The sequence below is a fragment of the Rhipicephalus microplus genome, chromosome 7, assembly GCF_043290135.1.
Source record: "Rhipicephalus microplus isolate Deutch F79 chromosome 7, USDA_Rmic, whole genome shotgun sequence".
NCBI lineage: Eukaryota > Metazoa > Arthropoda > Arachnida > Ixodida > Ixodidae > Rhipicephalus > Rhipicephalus microplus.
In genome coordinates this window covers 130,439,726-130,461,737 of record NC_134706.1, presented here as the reverse complement: position 1 = coordinate 130,461,737, position 22,012 = coordinate 130,439,726, and the positions used below count along the sequence as shown (strand labels likewise).

The 22,012-nt window shown below is 46.6% G+C and overlaps 1 long non-coding RNA gene across 1 annotated transcript; it reads right to left on the bottom strand.

The window, feature by feature from the left end:
• Positions 1-693: 693 nt before the first annotated feature.
• On the bottom strand, positions 694-14,645 carry LOC142767075 (uncharacterized). The gene is made up of 2 exons (XR_012884740.1): positions 14,373-14,645; positions 694-1,096 (listed from the first exon to the last, which is right to left on the bottom strand). It is a non-coding gene; the product is annotated as an uncharacterized LOC142767075 (long non-coding RNA).
• Positions 14,646-22,012: the final 7,367 nt, after the last annotated feature.

The window sequence follows — 22,012 nt, the reverse complement described above, 5'->3', positions numbered from 1 at the left end:
CGTCGAACTACCTCTGTGAAAAGATGTTTCACTTTCGAGTTTTTCTGATTCCTCGAGACAGGGATCAGCCACGTTTTTTGTACGATGTGTTGAAGCCTTGTGACTATTCTGAGGCACTGGGTTGAAAAAATTTTGCAGGATGTTTTATCGATGGTAGCATGTCAGCCTTTTCGGAAAACCTAATGTGTGTGTGTACTTATCGCGTGTGTGGTTCGTAAAAAGTTGGTAAAGAAACTGGTGTACCTAGAGCTGAACAGAGGAATTAATTTATTTACCTATGTATTTATTATTTTTATTAGTTCACCTAAAATAATCTGAATGGTTAACGGTGTTCGGGAAAAGAGGTTGTACGTGTACGATGGGCAATGCAAGCACGGCAGCATTAAATGATTAATGACTACGTTTGTTGCTGACGGAGGCAGTGAGTAGGTTGCATTTATGAGCTTTATTTCGTAGGAATGAATTGAAATAAAAAATGTTCATTTGCTAAGATGCCACTCGGATCGTTACGTTGTGGTCGATTCATGAGCACCTGTAAGTAGGTGGCGTGAGGCACTCAGTTTTTATTTCCGGGTTTGTAAAAAAACTTTAGTGAAAAGAGACAGAAGGGCAAGCTTTGTTCTTGAAGAAAGATCTAGTGTTAGAAGATATGTTTAGTTCTGCACTATTTAGTGTATGAAATAAAAGTCAAGCTGCGATTCTTCAAAACATAGTTTATTTTTTTCACGCTAATGGCGTTCTAAACATTTTCTGGATGTTCAATTTGCCAATATGTTTTAGTAAAGCGAAGTCGTCAATAAACAAAGTGTAGAAGTAGACTGTTGACGGCGTTTAGTGTGTAACTGATTTCGCTTCTTAGGCACAGTACAGGTACTGCTGTACTATTTGTTGTTAGGTTGTGCCTTTCAGCTGCATATATTACAGGAATGCATATGTGAAGTTGTCAAATACACAACCGTAGGTATCATATACTATTCACGTTCTGGCTCTTCCTATTCATCTGCTTGACTGCATATAAAATTCTTGGACTTCGAGGCATATAAGTCATACACATTGACAGAAAACGCTGCTTCTTGTTTGCTTGATTACCCCCATTCTGGAATAGAAATAACATTGTGTGTATATATGAGGCAAGATCCATAAAATCAAACTGAGATATTCATGTTTAATTTGTTCAAACATAGTGTCATTATTTTCTCATTTTCTGGTGAGGCATACAACACGTGTGTACTCAAGCGTGAATAGTTACAGCGAATAGTTTGTCCAAATTAACGACGATTTTTGCATAGTAGGAAGGTCAAGCTTATATTTAGGCACCAGAAGTTCTATTTATACTTATTTAAACAAATATCCCAAAACCTGCACCGGAAGCACAACAGAGTCGCACCAGTTGAAAAAAGCATCATTTCTAGAACCCATTGCAAAGTCACTTGGGGTTCTAATAAAACGATACTTCGAAGGTACCCGGTATTTCATTAATTGATTCCATGGCTAAAAACAAGGAAGAATTATGACTGAACTCTTTGTTATGCGTTATATTCTTTTAACGATTCACTCGTAATTCAACTCAGATTGCATGGCGTCTGGTTGCACTCTAGGTCATGCCTTGATAATATTCTCTTTTACCATGTTATATTGCGTAAGTTAAACACTTCCTTCCATCCACAACACTTGTGCAGGGTATTTGTGCGCAGGGGACTTTGTAACTGTCATTGCTAATTGGTAGAATACTTGGCTGGCACGGAGAAGACCCAGGTTTGAACATCTGTTCCACGGCTGGTTGGTAAACTACTCGGCTGACCCAGAGAGAACGCAGGTTGGAACCTTCTTTCCATTGCAGAGTGGTAGAACATTTACTGGCACGGAGAGGACACATATTGGCATCTTTATTCATGATGGCTCAGTGGAAGAGTACTGGGTTTGCACGGCGAGGACTAATGCTCGAATCTGCGTTTTATGGCTGAGCGGCAAAATACTGGGCTGGAATAAAGAGAACCCAGGTTTTAACCTTCGTTGCATGGCGCAATGGTAGAATGCTGGCCGGAATCAGCCCAGGTTTGTACCTGGTTCCATCTTGAATATTTTTTGTTTTAATTTTCTCATTTCTTGTGATAGTTGTTACGGCCACCGGTGGTGGTGGCAAACATCGACGTGATGAGAGAAGAACGACAGTATGATTCATGACGCTCTCTACAGCCTGTCTCGAAGACCACTTGCCCGCAAGAAGTGCATCACCACTCTCAATGCTTTGCGCGCCGAGGACAGTAGTGTCCTAAAACTTTTTTTCCGACAAACTTTCGACAACACAGAAAAAGAAACGATGGTGTAACTTAGGAGCCAAGAAGAAAGCAGTGTGGGTCAGGGAAAGAAACAGAGTTAAGGATATCATCGTTAAAATAGAGAAGAAATAATGGCCATGGTCTGGGCATGTAACATGAACGCAAGATAACTGTTGGTCATTGAGGGTAACAGACTGAATTCCCTGAGAAGGCAAGCAGGTGAGTAGGAGACAGAAACTTAGGTAGGCAGATGAATTTAGGAAGTTCGCGGGTGTAAAGTGGCAGCAGCAAGCACGAAACAAATTTTACTGCTCGAACATCGGAGAGGCCTTTGTCCTGCAGTAAGCATGGTGAGGCTGATGATGATAGTGATGTTGATGATGGAGGTTTGTGCAAGGTGTGTTCGCAGATTTCTGTCAGAATACCACCAAGAGCAGTGTGTTTTAACAATGCCTGAATTTATTTATTCATAAAGAAGAAATGGCCAAAAAATCGCTGGGGACGACACATGAGTAGATTAAAAGGCACCGTAAGTGATGCAACAATGCAACCTGTGGATGCAAGCAGACTCGCCAAATCCGATAAATTTCAAACAAGTGCTGTCGGCTGGCAAACTTATGACGAGCACCTATGGTGACAATATTGGCTTATTGTTTTGCGAATTCATGTCTGACAGTAGAGCTTCCATTGCGGACCACTGTTATGAGACGCTGAAAAACCTTAACGGCAAATTTCGGAAGACGAGGCCCGGCATGATCGCTAAAAACATGCACTCGCGCCAGGTGTGTACAAATCTGCAAACTGCATACAGACATTTTAACCAACTGCAGAAAATCACTGAAGATTCACGGAGAAAATAATAAAAGGTGTGAAGCGTCCGTCCGTGTATCCATTCATCCATCCGTCCCGATGGACAGACGGAAGCACAAACGAACTGATGGACGCACGAATGAATGGGCGAACGGAAGGGAGAACGAACCGATGGACGGAAGCACGAACGGATAGAAAGAAGCATGGTTGCATAGTTCGATGGGCAGACGGAAAGACGAAAGGACACATGGACGTACACATGGACGGAAGCATGTACGGACGGACGAATGGATGAACAAAAGCACGGACAGATACACAGATGGACGAACAGACATCAAAAGCGCGGACGGAAGGACAGAAGCCCGGACGAACAGACAGATAGATGGACAGAAGCACGGACTAATGGATGGAAGCACGTTCGCACCGATGGACGGAAGCACAAACAGATGAACGCATGAACGGATTGCCAGATGGACAGACGGAAGCAGGCACGGACAGAAAAATGGATGGGTGCATAAATAGACGGACGCATGCACGGAGGGTTGAACACATATATGGACGGACGGAGGCTGCGCCTCACTCATCATCATCCACTCCGTGTATATGGCGTGAAAACCACTGACGCTATTAAGTGATAATATTCTCACGGACATACACACAACGCCATCTATTGAGCAAGTCATGAACTAGAGGGGGCTACATAGTACACCCAGAGAAGGAAACTGTTGTATCCTGCAGTTTTGGTTTCAGTGTTTAGGTTAGCGACACTGTGTCCTTGTGCTTGTATATATTTGTGGAACGTCTAATAAAACAGCAGTATGTATGCAGCTGCTACCCGGGGCGTGTCGGTCACATTACTCCTTCACTAGAAGTGCGAGGAGTGTTTGAACACCGTCTGATACGCCTCCAAGTGAATTTCACCGGCATCGCCCCACTGAAACCGTTTCTACCGACACCGGGTCACCCCATGCAGTCATGGTCCCGATGGCACCACATGTTCAAAGTTCGGTGCTTTAAAGTTTTCTCCAGAATGACGCGAGGCTATTCTACTACATTTCTTGGGAGCCAAAGGTCAACGTGTTTTAATTACCCTGTCTGTTTTGCAGGTGCCCGTAAAGACAGAGGAGAAAGAAGGGACTGGAACTACGTCCGACGTGTATGAGTTCGCGGTAGCGGCACTGGCTAAGCACTTAGATGCCACCTATAACCTGGTCGTTGAGTGCCACCGATTCCGCCGTCAAATTCAGTTCCCAGGCGAGTATATTCAAGAATACATGACCGCGCTAACAGAGCTTGCTGCAATGTGCTCATTTACGCCGCAAGAAGGGTCATTACGTTACCAGTTTGTTGCCGGTGTGTCCTGGCATCGTATCAGGGAACGCCTTCTGCAGGAAGGTTCTTCGACGACAGTAGTAGCGCGAGAACAGAACGACGACACAGATGCAAGAAGGACACGACAGACTCGTCGTTCTGTTCTCCTGCTATAACTATCGTCATGTCATACCAACTAGCCTAAGCTACCACACTTCTAAGCTTCTTCGCTTTCGTTCAACAAGGCAGTTGCTCTCGCGAGTGAAATCGAGCAGGCAGCAGTCGAAATGAAGGAATTTTCTGGTTCTGTGCAACCTGTATCAGCCCAGTTGGGTTCAAAAGAAAATTTATCGTCGCAGACACCGAGTTCATGGCTGCGTGCTCGCACTTTCAGTCAACGCGATAAGGCACCTATGTCTGGAGGCGCCCCGCCCCCCCCCCCCCCCATTTCGACAGCACTCTCTATCAAATTCACAGAAACTAGTGACTTCTGCGCATCGGCCCCACCACGGTGGTCTAGTCGCTAAGGTATTCGGCTGCTGACCCGCAGGTCACGTGATAGAATCCCGGCTGTGGTGGCTGCATTTTCGATGGAGGCGAAAAGGCTATAGGCGCATGTGCTCAGAATTGGGTGCACGTAACGAACCACAGGTGGTCGAAATTGCTGGAGCCCTCCACTACGGCATTTCTCATAATCAAATGGTGGCTTTGGGACGTTAAACCCCCTATATCAATCAATCAACTTCTTCGCACTGCTTCAGATGTGGTTTTAAGCAGCATGGCCCTTCTTGGAAACGCTCCTCAGCTAAAGGGGAAAAGTGCTTCTATTACCACCGTATGGAACATTTCAAAAATGTTTCCAACCCGAAGCAGTTGCAGGCAACTGTTCACAAGGTTTCAGTAGGTAGCCCGTCGCAGGATGAAACCGTAGAAGTTTTTGTGGTTCAATAGCTTTTTACTTCTGGAATTCACATTAACGTTGAAGTCGGGCAGGTCGCTATGAAGCTATTAGACTATTCTGGCTCTTTCATTTCCATTCTTTCAGGCAAGGTGTTTGACCAACATTTCGCTTGTGTGCTGCTTCTTTCGGTTTCACGTGTGACGCTCCTGAATTATTCCAAAAGACCAATTTAGGTTCGAGGCTGCTCCTTTTTTGAGGTGTTTTTCGAGAATTGCAGCACAGAACGTTTGTCTTATGTCGTCGAACAGGCTGCCTGTATCGTTGGCCTGGATGGTATTAAGGCTTTGGAGCTGCGCATTGAAGGGTCTGAGCTGCAGTGTTTTCAAATCAGCACGGTACTTAACGCCGAAGTATCTCGGATATGCCCATAAATTCATTCATACAGCTGCCATCAGCACTTCAGCAAATGATTTGCTCTCTGTTCACAAATGAGCTCGGTCTGGCAGAAGGTTTTGTTCACAAAATTAGGACACGTGCGGGTGCTCTGCCAGTAGCATCAAAACTTCACCGGCTTCCTCTAACGTTACGACCATGCGAGTCTTGTGAAGTGCAGCGCTTGGAAAGTTTGAACATCGTTGAACGTATCGATGCGTCATAATGAGTGTCCCCTATTGTAGCCATTCGAAAGAAAGATGAAAGTATTAGGCTCTGTGTAGGTTTACGTGAACCTAACTAGGCCATGTTCCGAACAGCTTCCCGCTGCCTCACGTGGATGAGTTACTTCGCGCCTTGGTGGGTGCCACGCACTTTTCGTAACTTAGCGTCTGCCTACCACCAAGTTCTCCTGGATCCGGAGAGTTGGGACTTTACAGCTTTTATTACACACGAAGGGCCCTACCACTTCAAGAGTGTATGTTTTGCGCTAGCCTCAGCACCGGCTGCTTTGCAGAGTATGATGTCTTGAATCCTTCGCAATTGTGCGGGTGTCCTCTTTTACCTGGAAAATGTCATTATTTTCGACAAATCGGCTGAGGAACACCTTAAGAACTTAGACGCAGTGTTACAGCGTATCAAAGACGCAGGTCTGAACTCAACAATAAATGTGGGGTAGAGTTCAGGAGCTAAGTTCTCGGGCCACAATGTGATATCTTGTGGTATTTCGCCACTGTCCCGAGAAGTCCGCGCACGTGTGCGAACCCCAGTACCAAGAAATGTCGCTGAACTCCATTCCTTTCTTGGGTTGGTTTGTGCCAAGTTTGTGCCACACTTGGCTGATATGGTAGAACCAATGAGGGCTCTTCTTAGAAAAGGAGAAGACAAACTACAAAAGCGACCACAATGAAGGAGGAGGAGGAGGAGGAGGAAAAGGAAAGTTTAAGCGGAAGGACGGGGTGGTTAGCCAGTTCATAGAACGGCTGGCTACACTGTGCTGGAGAAAAGGGTGAGGAGAATAAAAAATGATAAATACAAAAGTTGCGAATAGTAAGAAAGAGAGAAATTACAAAAAAGACCGAAAGAGGAAAGGCAACATTAAAGAGTATAAGACACTAAAGTCTGTCTCAAAGGCCAGTTGTCCGCAAAAAGCGTAGCAGAGCTTTCAAAGCCGTCTGGGCTGAGCATGGGCTCGGCCACATACCAAGAATCTCTTATTCCGACAAAGGCCGATCATTCAGTCTATCCAGAGCTGCAGTCAGTTATTGTCTTGGCGCGTTGAAATGGGTGCACTCTCATAGAAGGTGCACGATGGTTTCTTCGCTGCTGCAGTACGTGCATGTAGAAGAGCTGGCCATTCCAATGAGATAAGAGTATGCGTTCGTCAAGGCCACTCCAAGCCACAGGCGGCAGAGAAGTCTCCTCAGCTCGAGATATCCCTGAGGGAAGACGAAGCTGCAGATCGGGATCCAAGTTATGCAGGTGCGCGTTTGTGAATTATGTTGAGTTCCACTGTGCCAGTGTGAGATCACGTGCAAGCGAACGAAGTGTCGCAGCTGCGTCAGTTATTTATAACAGGATTGATGTGTGTTGGGTACCATCGTGCACATATCTAGCAGCCTCATCTGCGCGGTAATTGTAATATATATCGCAATGACCTGGTATCCACTCATACACTATGTTGCGCTGTTTCTCTGTGGCCTGGTGATGAAAAAGCCTTATTTCAGCCACTAACTGTTCATTAGGTCTATGGCGAAAGGGTGACATAAGACATCGAAGAGCTGCCTTCGAGTCCGAGAAGATAGACCAAGTTCCCGAAGGTTCTTCAACTCTAAACTCCAGAGCTGCACGTATGGCAGCGAGTTCTGCAGCTGTCGATGACGTCAAATGCGATGACAGGAATTTCATTGTGATGTGCCTCGCTGGAATAACCACCACCCCTGTTGAGCTTACTGAAGACACAGAGCCTTCCTTGTAAATGTGAAGGCGTTCGTTGTGATTTTCTTGCAGGAAGAGTAATGTTGGTTGTTTCAGGGCTAGATGCGACGACGTTTTCTTATTTTGAATGCCAGGAATAGCAAGAAGGGCTTTGAGTGGGTGTAGGCACCCCAATGGTATCGGCGGCCATGCTGCCTGCGTGAAGTGCAGTGGAAGCACTGCGCAATGCTGAGCTACAGTTGCGCTGAACGCTGAGTGGGGCCTAGAAATTCGAATTGAGGTGAGGTGGTGTGATGGAATCTGAGCCAAATGACTTAGGTGCATTCTCAAAGCGTTTTTGCGGATGTGTGCGTTCACTGAATAATCACGCACAATGATGACTGTCGCTGCTGTAGACACGCATCTCTGGAGACCAAGGCATATTCGCAGTGCTTGGGCTTGTATCGACTGGACGACGCGCAAGTTTGTTCTTCGGATCCCGCAAAACACGGGTAGCTGTAGCGCATATAACCGAGGAACAGAACAGTGTAAAGTTGAAGCATTGCCCGTACCGATGCACCCAACGCTTTACCAGCAAGAAACCTCAGAACGTGGGTGATCATGGTGAGTTTTGTTTTCATGTGGGCGATGTGAAGGCTCCACGACAGGTCGCAATCAACTATAACTCCGAGAAATCGGTGGGTATTCACGTAGTTGAATGTGTGTCCGTTGATTTTAATAACATATGGACTCGTCACCTTATGCGTGAATGCTATAAGCGAGCACTTCTCTGATAACAGCTCTAGTACTCGTTCTTCCAGGTACTTTGTCGCTAGTGTAGGCGCTCTCTGAAGCCGGCCACGTAAATGATGGTGTGTTATGCCTGACGCACAGATGCAGACCTCATCTGCATATATTGATGGATGAACTGATTCTGGAAGTGCATCAACCAGACCGAGGAGCGCTAGATTGAAATGTGTGCGGCTAAGAACACCACCTTGAGGTAGACCACGACATATGCAATGATGCGTTGCTGTGCCATTCTCCGTCTATACAAAGAAAGTTCTGCCGTCAAAATTGCTGCCGATTCATTGGTGAACCTGACCGCTTAGTTCAATATTTTCCATGACATCCAGAAGGGCTTCATGTGACACATTATCCTATGCATCTTTCACGTCCAAGAACAACGCCGCAGATGAACGTTTCAGCCTTTTTGATGCTGCATAGACGAGACTAGGTCAATAACGTTATCAATTGCGGACCGCCCACGCTGAAAGCCCGTCATAGCGTCACGGTATACCTCGTGGTGCTCATGGTACTACGCTAGAAGAGTCAAAATAATCCTCTCCATCACTTTTTCGAAACAGCCGGAAAGTGCCATGGGGCGATAAGAGGTCAAGTTCAGAGGAGATTTGCCTGGTTTAAGCACAGGGACCAGGTGGCTGGATTTCCACGAATGAGGGACAAACCCGCTGCTCCATGAGTCGTTGTACACAGATAGAAGGGCCCGTCGAGCTGCTTCACCGAGAGTGCAAAGAGCCATGTACGTGATCCCATCTGATCCAGGCGATGAAGATTGTTTGCATGCTGTCAAGGCCGCTTGCAGTTCATCTAGAGAAAAACAATGTGTCCATTCTTGAATCTCTGGAGACTGGGGCGTTTTTTAGGCGACGCGTGGTGCACGCGGACGCCTCGCCACCAACTTTCATGCAGAAATTTTATGCTACTTGAATTTCAGTGGGGCCTTGGTGGAGAGAAAGAAACTTGAAAGAACGCTGTTTATGTGGCGATGTTCGTAGGCTACGAGCGATCCTCCATGTCTGTGTCAAAGGCTTGTGTGGATCCAACGATTCGCACAGAGATTTTCACTTAAGGATTAAAGTGAATCGATTCGCCGCTGAATTTTTTTCTGTAGGCGCCTCGTGAATAGAGTCAGTGCGCCTATATCTTCGTTCTGCAACACGACGGATTGCTCTGAGCCGTTCCAATTCCGCTTCTTGTTGACAATACTTTGAAGTAGGTTCAATATGATAAGTCGCTTCTTGAGCAGCACCTCTAATCATATCCTCGAGGGTGTCAAGAGGAGGCGCTTAATTTTTTGACACCTCTCTTCCGTCAGTGACCTGAACTTTCTCCAGTCAATGCGAGTCGAAGTATTGTAGATTTGTGATTTATCCAGGCTCTTGATTTTTAAATAAGTTGGTATGTGGTCGCTTCTATGAGTTTTATAGTCTGCGAACCACTTAACCTTTACATTCAGGCTTCGTGACACAAATGTCAAGTCAAGGCAGCTGCTGTATGTCGTTCCTCGTAGAAACGTTGGGCTTCCGTCGTTTAAACAAAGGAGCTGCTGTTCCAGAGCAAAGGAGAATACTTGCCTCCCTCGAAGGTCTATCTTCTGACTTGCCCATAGTAGGTGGTGAGCGTTGAAATCTCCAGTGATGATCCATGGTCCAGGTGTGCTTGTTAACAGTGCACGTAGTCTTTGAGGTTCAAAACGACTTGAAGGTGTTATATATGCGACTACTAGCGTGAAATGGAGGTCTCTACGTTTTACTGTCAAGCAGACATAATGGTTGTCATGGTGAGGTGCTACAAAGTGTTCGATATAGGTAAGGTTGCATCTGATATATGCAATGACTTTACTCTGTTCGTTGCAGGTAGCGGACTTGAAGGATTCGTACCTGGATATTCGTATTGAATTGTGTAGCCGTGGTTCCCAGATGACAATACTTGGAAACGGGTTTTTAAACTCAAATTGTCGAATATCAGAAATACGGTGCTTGAGGCCTCGGGCATTCAACTGAAAAGTCGAAGCTCCTTTGACTTCTTTACGAAAGGCTTGCAGAGAAGGAGCCATGGTGCCTTTCCAGACTTGATATCACCGGCTTCAGCGTATCCACTAACTGAAGTGCACTCTCAGCATCCGTGAGGAGTATACAAATGGAGGAGCATGGAGTGAGGAGCATACGATTGGTATTCATGAGGGCCTTTACCATGGCTACGATTTCCTTATCGCGACTATCACCACATTTTTGTTCCGAAGTGATTGTAGACGAGCGATGCGGTGGCTCAAACGGCGGGTCTAACATTGGCAGCGCTGGCCATGCTGCAGGCGAGCCGGTGATGCTCTTGTCTTGCTTGGATGATTTGTCGTCGGCCTGTCTGGACACTTCAGTTGGTATGCTGGTGATAATTTGATAGGTGCAGTCCTTGCTTCGGCACTGGGTCTCCTCAGGGGCTTCCGGTGACAAGACCGCCGGTGTCGTACTTTGGCAGCGGCCTCCCTGTGAGTTGAACCGTCCAGGACCATTTGCCTAAACACTTGAATTTTCTTTTTCATGCTTGCGCAATCTTTCGACGATGCGTCGTGAGGGCCATGCCACTTTCGACATTTTCGAAGTTCTGCCTAGCAAGCGTCTGCACTATGTGATTCTGAGCATGTTGAGCACACAGCCAGGTTTGTGCAAACATCACTGATATGTCCCAATCTATAACATTTTTGGCATTGAAGGGGCTTCGGTACGAAGGGTACCACTGTGTGTCGAAAATGGCCGACCTTGACTTGCGATGGAAGGCTGCCTCCCTTGAACACGAGCTTTACGCAGCGTGATTTGCAAAAGCAACTGGCTTCCAGTATGGTAAGTTCTGTAGACACTGGTTTTATGAGCGCACCAAAGTCACTTTCGCTAATGGAAATGTCGACATCGTAAATGACGCCCGCAGTAGAGTCGCGGCCATCAGGTATGTATGAGTGAACATTGATGTTATCCAACATATTGACGTTGCTCAACACTTCCAATGTGCTTCGTTGAGTGACGTCTATGGCGAGGATATTCTTGCGGTCATTCATCCGCACATACGCGATCTGTCCCTGGGCGAGTTCCTCAAGAGACCTAGACGTAGCTTGACGATTGAGCCGGTTGAGACTTTGAGCCGCATCGACCGGCACAAACAGTATTGTGTATATCGTAGGCTTTCCCGTCTTCGTAGCATTCTTACTTGTTAATGGAGATGGCATCACTAGTCTTCTTTTGGCTGCTGCCTTGTCACAGGCCCGAAGCCGCCTTCCTCGAAGCTTTCGTCGCTGGCCGTAGAGTAAATCAGCGTGTCCTTGCTCTCGGCATCACTCGGATGGCCCGTACGCTTTTTCGTGGAAGCTGCAGGTGACGTCGATGGTTTCGGTGGAAGCTTAGGTGAATCCACGTCCATCTCCAGTGTCATTGGAACGGCGTCTTTCACAAAGCCAAACAAAAACTTTAAAAATTACAGATACTGACAGCAGTGTTCTATGCCAGAATCACTTCGTCGTCATTCTCTCCGATGACAAGCAGGCACCGACCACAATGGTAGTTGGAGACACAGTGCGGTTGGAGAATCAATCGCTTTCATTCAAGGGTGACATATCCTTCCCGGAACCAAGCAAAGTAATCGGGCAGTGTGGCCCAGCATCCTTCATTCTCGCTGGTGGCGAAAAATGGAACGCAGCAAAGCTGTGCAAAGTGCCTGCTCGGCGCCCTGGCCACAATGGCTGTCAGCAACAGTCTGCAGGGCATGAATCGTCGTTCGATCACGATTACTTGGATGTGACACTTCTCGCTGCAACATGGCAGCCAGCGTTCGCGAAGGCAAGACCCCGCAGTGCAATCTGTGCCTAGTGCAGACTACGATTCCGGGTCGCCAACGAGATAAGCCACCGGACAGTTTCCTGCTTCAGAAACTGCCTCACGCCTATCCCTCAACTCTGCAGAAGAACCTGTGGTGCCGTGTTCACATGGTCATAGCATTCAGCCACACCGAGATAGACGGCCACCAGACTGATATGATTAATAACTGTGAATGAATAAATAGATCGATATTGCTGTAACTCTGTGCATAATGTATTCAATATTTTGGCATGTGTATAAGTAAAATGGTGAGTATATGTTGAGTGTATTTTATGTATATATGCATTGAGGTGTATGTAGTGGTGTGTATGTGGGCGCGATTAACCTATACTAATATATACTAACGTAATAGCACCTTCACAAAACCTAAAATAAATGAGGGAGGCAAAAGTGTTTTAACCTGCAGTTTCGGTTTCCGTTATAGGGTTGGCAACACTGTGCCCTTGTGCTTGTATATATTTGTGGAACGTCTAATAAAATGGCAGTGTGTATGCATCTGCTACCTGGCGCGTGTCGGTTACATTACTCTTTCACTACAGGAACGACCCACAGACTATCGAGCTTTGCCCCTTTTAGATGGTATGCTGTCAAACACCCGTGCTGCTGCCAAGACATATCCTCAAGTGACTAACTGCCCTCTTTTGCCTGAAAAATAGGCCTGGTTAAAGCGTATTTCGGAACCGCAGCAATTGTGAAAAAGGAGCTTGCAATCTGTATTGATGGTGCAGTGAAACACTTTTAAGATAAATGCATGAAGAAAATGCAGTAACAGGTTAATAATTCAAATGAGGTTAATTTGACTGTACTTTAATTACCAAATGACGGCCTGGTCTTGACAAAACTTTCTCCACTTTAATGAAGAAAAAACACCCCACCAATCGAACAAGTTGGTATCCATGACCGTTATTTCGAACTTGGAGCCCTCGGTTTTCGCCGCTCTACGCAGAAGTCAGCATGGAGTGATCACAATATCTTGAAAAACGAGACCAAATGAAAGTGACTAAACTTTTCTAACAACAAAATTGCAGCGTTTATCAGGAGTTCAGATTGGATTCACGTATTCATTCATCAGCAGACGCATTACTAGGACAGGTGCAATTTCATACTTTTGGTTCGTGATGTAACAGCTGATAGTATCAACTGTTGCTTTGCGGTGTGACATGCTGAACCGGGGCTGTTTCAACGTAGATTCAGGCACTAGTGTAGTTCGCATGTAGAATATTTGATTGTCACGTTGATTGCTTGTTATCTCCATTCTTGGCCACCGCGCCCGCATTTTCGGTGGAATCGAAATTCTGGGAACCCGTTTGATTAGATTTATGTGTATGTTAAGGATCCCCAGGTGTCAAACGTTCCGGAGCTTGAGTTATGCACTACGGTCATTCATCATAATATACAGATTCTGAAATGTTAAACTATAACAACAATGCTACTAATTGTATCATTGATGATAATAATAATCAAATTATCTTTAGCAATATTACTTGTTAGTGGTATTGGTATCATAAATAGTAAAAATGTTATTATAGGAGGTGTTTAGAGTTTTTCCTAAATAAAGATTTCAACAAAATGTTTGGGGAACGAATGACAATCTCTCATAAAGATGCGTTGATATTTTGTACAGCCTGATAGCGGATAAACACTTGTATCTGTAACTAGGTCCTTATAATTATCAAATATTGTTAAACAGCGTGCCACAAAAAGATTTCTCTGGCCGCCCAGAGGGCCCGCGCGAGGTGGCCAAGTTCAAGCTGACCATCCCCGAGTGGGCCTAGCAAGGTGACGCTAGCTTGCGTCTATTGTGGACCCAATGAAATTCTTTCACTCACTCCCCAAATCCATCGCCTGCATCAGAAATACAGAATTTTTTTTCTTGATCCTGCATATCTTCTCGTGCATTTGATTGTTAGGTAAGCTCTTAATTTTTCAAGCTGTTCGTACAGATAAATTTCAACAGTTAATGAGTTGTCTTTCGTGCGGTGGATTGGTAAAGCCTCATTAGTAGAATACATATAGCAATACACTTGATTGCAAAAAAACTTGAAAAACACATACTGAATCCTCCTCCAGTCTTGCAACGAGCTGTAGTAGAACGAGTTGTAGAGCGAGTGGTAGCTTGAAGTCGATTATAAGTGGGATAAGGAGGAAAACTAGGACCACGATTTGCAAACGGTGATGGATGTTTGGGACCATTCGAAGGATTTCCCGCTAAAACAAATAGACGTCTTCTTTCTTCTGGCAGGATTGTGACTAAAAGAATGATAGTTAAAAAGTTCAAAATGTTGCAACAGGCAGTGTTACCCATGGTTCACTGGCGTGCTGGATGGCCTTACGCCTACGTGTTCTTATATATTGTGTATGCTTATTGATAAAAAAGAGTGGGTTTATTTTTAGTTTCACCACTTGTAAGCCCTTTCGTACCTTCTGTATTGTACGCATCTGTTTTTGAAAAATGAAGCCACTGTATAAAAATTTAAGCCAGGGTATTTTTTCATATTATCTTCGACTTCGCAACACCTGCGACAGGCGATGAAATGATTCAGGTTATGGAATCGGAAAGTGAGGACACAACAACAATGGTAATGTGAACAGCTGAACTACACCAACAAAGCGGCGCCGAATCATGTTCACATGCATTTACGTTACACAAAAATGTCTTAAATAACATTACAGCTTTTACATCGCTGCAGTATACTTGGAATGGTTATGCAATTGCTTCCTGGCGAGCCACAACAACTTAGAAAACTATTTTTTAATAAAGACGATGGTCTTTTTTTGGAGACCTTCGACGCGAAAATTTTGGTCTGTCTGTCTGTACATTTGTTTTTTTTGTCCAATTTTACCGGGACTGGGTACTATGAACAACACGAGTCGGTACGCTATACGGCCCACCTCATGCTCAGAGCCCACCAATGCTGGCTCAAGATTCAGCGTTCATACTTGTGCGATTGTCAAATGAAAAGCAGTAATTGCGCATATCTAAGGCACCATAACAACGCGTATATATTCTTTATGTGCGTCGTTTACTAGAAAAGGCATACATAAGTAATTTTAAGGACCGTAGCGCTTATTACGCTGTGCTTATCATGCAACGCTTGCACGAAAAGGCAAGTGTTTTCAACGCTTTGTGGAGACGACACGGTGGTGGCACCTACCCGTCACCTTGCGTCGCCTCTTAGACGGGCGCGCACGACCGTTTCAGAGCAGCGGGTTCCGTTTTCCAAGAAAACTGCCAGATAGCGCTCATGTCTTACTTGTGACGTGACTTGATACGCTCGATTGCCTCCGCTGCACGCTCTAGGCACTGTAACGCAGTGCCTCCAGAATACCATTCACCAATTTTCTTGCGCAGAACATCAAATAAATGTTTTGTTCATCCTCTTCACAAGGAAGACTATCATCTTTCGACGACATTTTCAGATTAACATGAGATACGGGACCAATTTTTATGTGTCATTTCCGCTCACAAAACAAAATTTTTGCATGTGCTGAAAGAAATACTTCTTTCTTGTGGTGTATTCTGCACCAAGTAAATCTCACTGCACATCAATATTGAAAACGAATGAAGTTTTAGATGCGGAGCATCTTATACTCGCGCCTTGTAGTGCGCCGTCCGCACCGCTTCTCGAACATTCGACAGCTGACGCGCGCGCATGCGCCGTCGCGCCGTCGCCCACTCTTCCACCATCTGTGCATCCCTTCCTCCTCTACACACCGCGCGCGCTTCACTCCTCCACCATCTGTGCACCCTTCCTCCTCTACACACCGCGTTCGACATCTACAATTCTGCTGATTCTCCAGTGGACGCGCATGTGGCGTCGCGCTTCGAGAACATTCAACAGCTGACAGTGCATGCGCCGTCGTGCTGTATATATACTCAAGGTCGGCGCTCGCTCGCTCAGTTGCCGCTCGTCGGTTGGTTTGTACGGCGCGTCGACGTCCAAGGTCGCGGTGAAATGAATTCCAACGAATCCACAAACACAATGATCGCCGTCCCTTCGACCAGCGCCGCCCTTTCGCATACGTGTGTACGTGTTCACTCAATTAACACCCCCTCCTACAACCACGTTAACCAATTTAGCCATCGACCCAAGTAAGTCGCAATTTAACACCCCATTTTACAACCACGTTAACCAATTTAGCCATCGACCCAAGTAAGTCGCACTTTAACACCCCGTTAACCAATTATATGGTCCGCATCCTCCTCAGTGTTCCCCCGAGGGAAGCTGCGGGCAATTTTTTTATAAATGGTAGTATTTTCTGCCGATTTCAAAAATATTTATCTTAGTAGTATCCTTTATTTGTGGGACATTTTCTCAGCGTGGTCTAGAGAGGGTTGGGAGTAAAGGCTTGTGACAATATATAAACTCAAGTAAAACCATGAACTTAATTGTGGCTGTTTATTTAACTGAGCCTGCTATTAAAATTTTCAAACTTTCTTTTCAGGTGAATATCAAAGGGACGCTTGCACACTGAATGCGTAGCAAGTGGCACAAGAACCTAAACGGGGATGAATGCGCGTGTCATGCGTTGCAATCAACCACTTTGCCGAAACGAAAAATGAGTGGTACGTCCGAAAATGTCGCGCTTTTGTAAGTTGCTGTAGCTGTTATTTTTCTCCTGGGTCAGATCACTGTGCCCAAATTAAAAATTATACAAAGATCATTGCCGTGATCCCTACGTCAAGAGATAAACTTCCCCACCGAATTGTGGAAATGCCACTACCTACTATCGAAACACGTTTGAAATAGACATTGTTGTAGCGAAGCTTTCCGTCGGGTGAACAACGACATTATTGTAGTTGGGATAGTACTATATAAAGAGAAGCGTGACGTAACATGTCACGTGATTACGGGTGTTATCTAGCGGCTGCACATTCAGCCAGGTTACATATTCCTTTTATATGTAGCGCAAATTATTTGTGCCTTTCAGACTGTGGGTATCGACAGGGCTGGTGGCGAGCTCTCTTGCTTCGGCGAAGCTCTTGAGGAGAGTTGTCTTTTCTGAGGCCTTCGTCGCTGTGGCTTGTCCTGTCCCGCAGGGGCTCTCTTGTGCGCCTGAATTCTCGACCGTCTTCTGTTCTCAGGATTGCTGACCGGGGCGTGCTGGCTGGCTTCAGAAAAATCGCCGGCTATCACGTTCCTTGGAGGGTGTCGTCTGCGGACACTGGCTGGCCTGGAGAGAGGGCCAGCAGATCTATCGTTCAGCGGTTGTGATAGACCTTCTGACGTTGACTGATCTCCTGGAGCCTGTTGTGAACAGCTTTTCTAGTAACCGCTTCTGGTTCCAGGTGGCTGTTAGACACAGGCAGGGGAGTCCTGGTTTGCCGTCACATGAGTCTCTGTACAGGTGACTTCAGCACATCATCTCTTGGGGTATTGTGCCATTCTAGCAACGCCGTATAAAAATACACTGGGTGGCGTGAACATTTCTTTAGTAGATTTTTAGCTTCCTGTGATACCATTGACGCGGGGGTGATAAGAGCTCGTCGTAATATGGGTAACGCTTAGTTATCGCAAGAACTCTTTGAAAAGCTGGCCGTTGAATTGCGAGTCATTATCACTGCAGAGCTGCGACGGTAAGCCATGTGTGGCGAACAATTCTGTGCACCATTATATCAAAGCGCTAGCAGTGCTTTGCCGGAGTTAACGGATTTCAAAAAAGAAAGAATAGAAGTCCACTGTTATGGCAGATTTATGGCCTTCATGTAAAATAGGTCCATGCCAACAAATTCCCAGGGCAGCTTTGGAATGTCGTGGCTGTGAAAAGGCATTGTGGCGTTCCGCGGTTCATACCTCTGGTAGACGCGGCAGTGTTTTGCAAAATTGCTCTATTTCACGCGATATATTTGGCCAGTACAATATGTTTCTTGCCCACGCCGTCATCTTTTCAACTCCCGTGTGTGCAGCGTGAAGCAGCAACATATATTTTTGTTTCTGTGAAGTTCGTATAATTACCTTGTTGCTGCTAAAAACAAGACCATCATGCATGTGCAGCTCCTCCTTGCAAGACCAGTACTGACGAACACTTTCGGGCACCTCGCTCCTTTCAGGCCAGCTCGTTTTGGCGTAAACTCGAAGCTTGACCAGGGCAGGATCTTCATTTGTTGCAGCACGAAGATTCCTCAAGCGCTGGTGTGAGGCTGAAATTTCAAGCACATTTTTTTGGAATTGCTCCGCTTCTTCTTGCATGAGCTGTTTCTGGGAAACCTAGAGAAGGCGTCAGCTAGGAAGAGCTCTTTCTCTGGCTTTTCGATCAATGTAATGGGATTTCGTTGCAAAGTGAAACGCATGCGCTGTAAGAAAAGCGGACATTGATAAAGCGGTTTGCTGAATATCGGCACCAAGGCGCGGTGATCGGTCTCAATGATCACAGTTTCTTGGCTGAAGATGTAATCGTGAAACTTGACGCAACCATGTACAATTGCCAGTGTTTCTTTTGCAGTTTGAGCGTAGCGTTTCCGCGCCTTTGTTTGTGAAATTGTGGAGAATGCGACGGGACGGCCGTCTTGAATAAGCACAGCGCCAACTCCCATTTGGCTGGCGTCGACCCAGAGGGTTACTGGCTTTTTTTGCGTCAAATAAAGCAAGAACTGGTGCATTCGCTAAGCTTTCATGCAACATAGTAGCCAGCCTCTGAGGAGGACAACGAAGTAGTTCTGTGTACGCGTGCTGTGGTGTTCGCATTTGTGGCCCTTGGGCTACGAAAGTAAATGCCCTGTTTTGTACCTCTGTACCTGTGTCTTTGTGACATTTTCTGGTGCAAGTGCGGGGTACGGTAGATGATCCCCTGAGAGCACCCCTGACGCAAGTCCATCGAGTAGCTCAGCCGAGCTTACCCCTGTGCACGTACGTTCCAGCCGTCGTCTCCTGGGACTCTAGCCACCGCACTGTTTGCTGCCTGAACATCACAGGGCTATGAATCAAACATCGCCTAACGTCACCGTGCCAGCACCAGCGCACCTGGTTATCAACCAGCCCAAGACGCCGAAGACATTTCACGGAGCTGCTTTTGAAGATGCCGACGACGGGCTCGAGCATTTCGACCGGGTCGCCGTCATCAACGATTGGACCCCAGAGCGTAAGCTACGCTATGTGTACTGCTTGCTGCAGGACTCTACGAAAACATGGTTTGAGAACCATGAAGCAGCGCTTACGTCATGGGATGAGTTTCACCGGCAGTTTCTTAAGGCCTTTGACTGAGAGGACAGGAAAGAGACAGCGGAGCGTGCTGTAGAGGCAAGGGTTCAAGGCCCTAACGAAAGGGTGACGACTTATAGAGAGGACATGGATCGGCTATTCAGGCGTGCGGAGCCCTCTATGTCCGAATCCAAGAAAGTTCGCCACCTAATGCGTGGTGTTAAAGAAGAGATTTTTGCCGGCGTGATTCAAAACCCGCCTGCGACACCTGCGGAGTTCCATGAGGAAGCCACTGCCATAGAGTGGGTCTTTCAACAGCGTGCCAGGCAGTATAACCGTGGCGTACATCCAAGTGAGGTCACTTCTGTCACTCTCGGCAATGACATCTGCGCGTTGCAAGAGCTTATCAGAGATATCATTAAGGAAGAGCTACGAAAGATTCAGTTGACTGCTTCACCTGTAGAGCAGCTCTCCATTGCGGAGATGGTACGCGCCGAGCTCCTTTCCAAGTACTGACCGAGCCCAATGCTGCTTAGCTTCGGTGATCGGACGAGAACCGGCGCATTCAGCATGGCATAGCCGATGCCATGTACGCGCCGAGCTACGGCAAGCCGTTTACGCTCCCCAACCGTCCGAGGCGCCACAACAGAGGCACTGCGTCGAGAAGAGCTACGCGGAAGCAGTGCGACGTCCTCCATGTAGTTCAACCAGCGTATTTTAACCCAATGAGCGACATGCTCCGCAAATGAAGGTAGGCTTCCGTCCTCGCAGCTCACCATTCATCGCCGAAGCAAAACCAAGAAAGAGTGACATCTGGCGTACACCCGACCACAGGCTCCTTTGTTTCCACTGTGGGGAAGCCGGACACGTCTCCCGAACTTGTCCATACCGTCGTGTGGGTCTCCGTGGATTTACGCCTAATGACCCTCGTCCACGACCTGGCGAGCGACCACTGGAAATAAAAAGTTTCATCTCGAATTGTCGCAATACCGAACATCGGTCTCAAGAGCCTCGCTCGTGGTCGCCTGCTCGCTACTAGTCACCGAGCCCAGCCTATTCACGCGGCGCTCCGAGACGCCGTTCACCCAGTCTTGCAAGTCGGGAAAACGAAGTTCAGCAACCTCCGGAGGTGAGGCCGCTGACGCTGACTCTACGGATGATCCTCCACTACGACGACAGTGACGGCAGCGAAAAGATGTACAGACGTACTCAAACGTGGTACGAAGAAGGGTGACATCAAACATTAAGGTAACTGTGGACGGCGAAGAAGTAATGGCGCTAGTTGACACTGTAGCAGACACTTCCGTTATGAGCTTGGGTCTTGCCTTCAGGCTGAATAAGGTTTCTACCTAGTGGGCTGGGTCCCAGATACGTACAGCATGAGGCCATCTTCTCACTCCAGTGGGACGGTGCACAGCGGGAGTTAGTATTCACGGATTTACCTATCTCGGAGATTTTGTAATACTGGCGAGTTGCTCGAGGGACCTAATTATCAGACTGGACTTTCTCTGTGATAATAGAGCCCAGATTGATTTGAAAGAGTCACAGGTGATGTTTTCTACGGCACACGCTTTAGCGCGCAACCCTCACGGCAGTTACGTCAATGCTTTGAGAATTGTTGACGATGACGTCACGTTACCGCCGAAGAGTAGAATGTTGACCTTGGTAGCCTGCGACGCTTTTGATGAATTCAACGACCATGAAGGTATTGCAGAGGCAAATATCCCACTGCTGCTCAAACTAAACACCTGCATAGCCCGATGCCTTGTTCGGTTAGAGAATAAACGCTCTCGAGTTCTGCTGTCCAACTTCAGCAATTAGTTTCAGCACGCCCCTAGAGGCACTACTGTCGCTTTCCTAAGTGAAATCGCTGACTTTTTCGTTATCAGCACATTGGATACGACTTCACCGCATGCAAAAGCTTGTGCTGACCTGGGAAGCCGCATTCACGTTAATCCAGACTTGCCAGATTTACGAAAAGAGCGGCTGCTAAACCTTGTGAGGGAATTTTCGAACTGCTTCTCCACAGCATCAAAAGTTCAGCGTACAACCGTTACAAAACACCCCATTGTTACCAAGGAGTCAGCGCAGCCTCTTTGCCAACATCCATACCGTATGTCCCCGAAGAAAAGAGAGGTGAATAAGCGTGAAGTTCAAGAAATGCTGAATGATGAAGTCGATCAACCCTCGACAAGTCCGTGGGCGTCACCTGTTTTCTTAGTAAAGAAAAAAAGATAACACACTACGCTTTTGCGTCAACTATCGACGGCTTAAGAAAGTCACAAAACGTGACGTTTACCCCCTGCCACGGATTGATGACGCCTTAGACCGTCTACGCCGCGCCCAGTTTTTGCATCATTAGATCTAAAGTCAGGGTACTGGCAAATTGAAGTTGACGAGGGCGACCGTGAGAAAACCGCGTTCGTGACTCCTGACAGGCTCTACGAATTTAAAGTGCTGCCTTTCAGCCTCTGTTCCGCTCCCACCACATTTCAACGCATGATAGACACTGTACTAGCTGGACTAAAGTAGCAGACGTGTCTTGTATATTTGAAC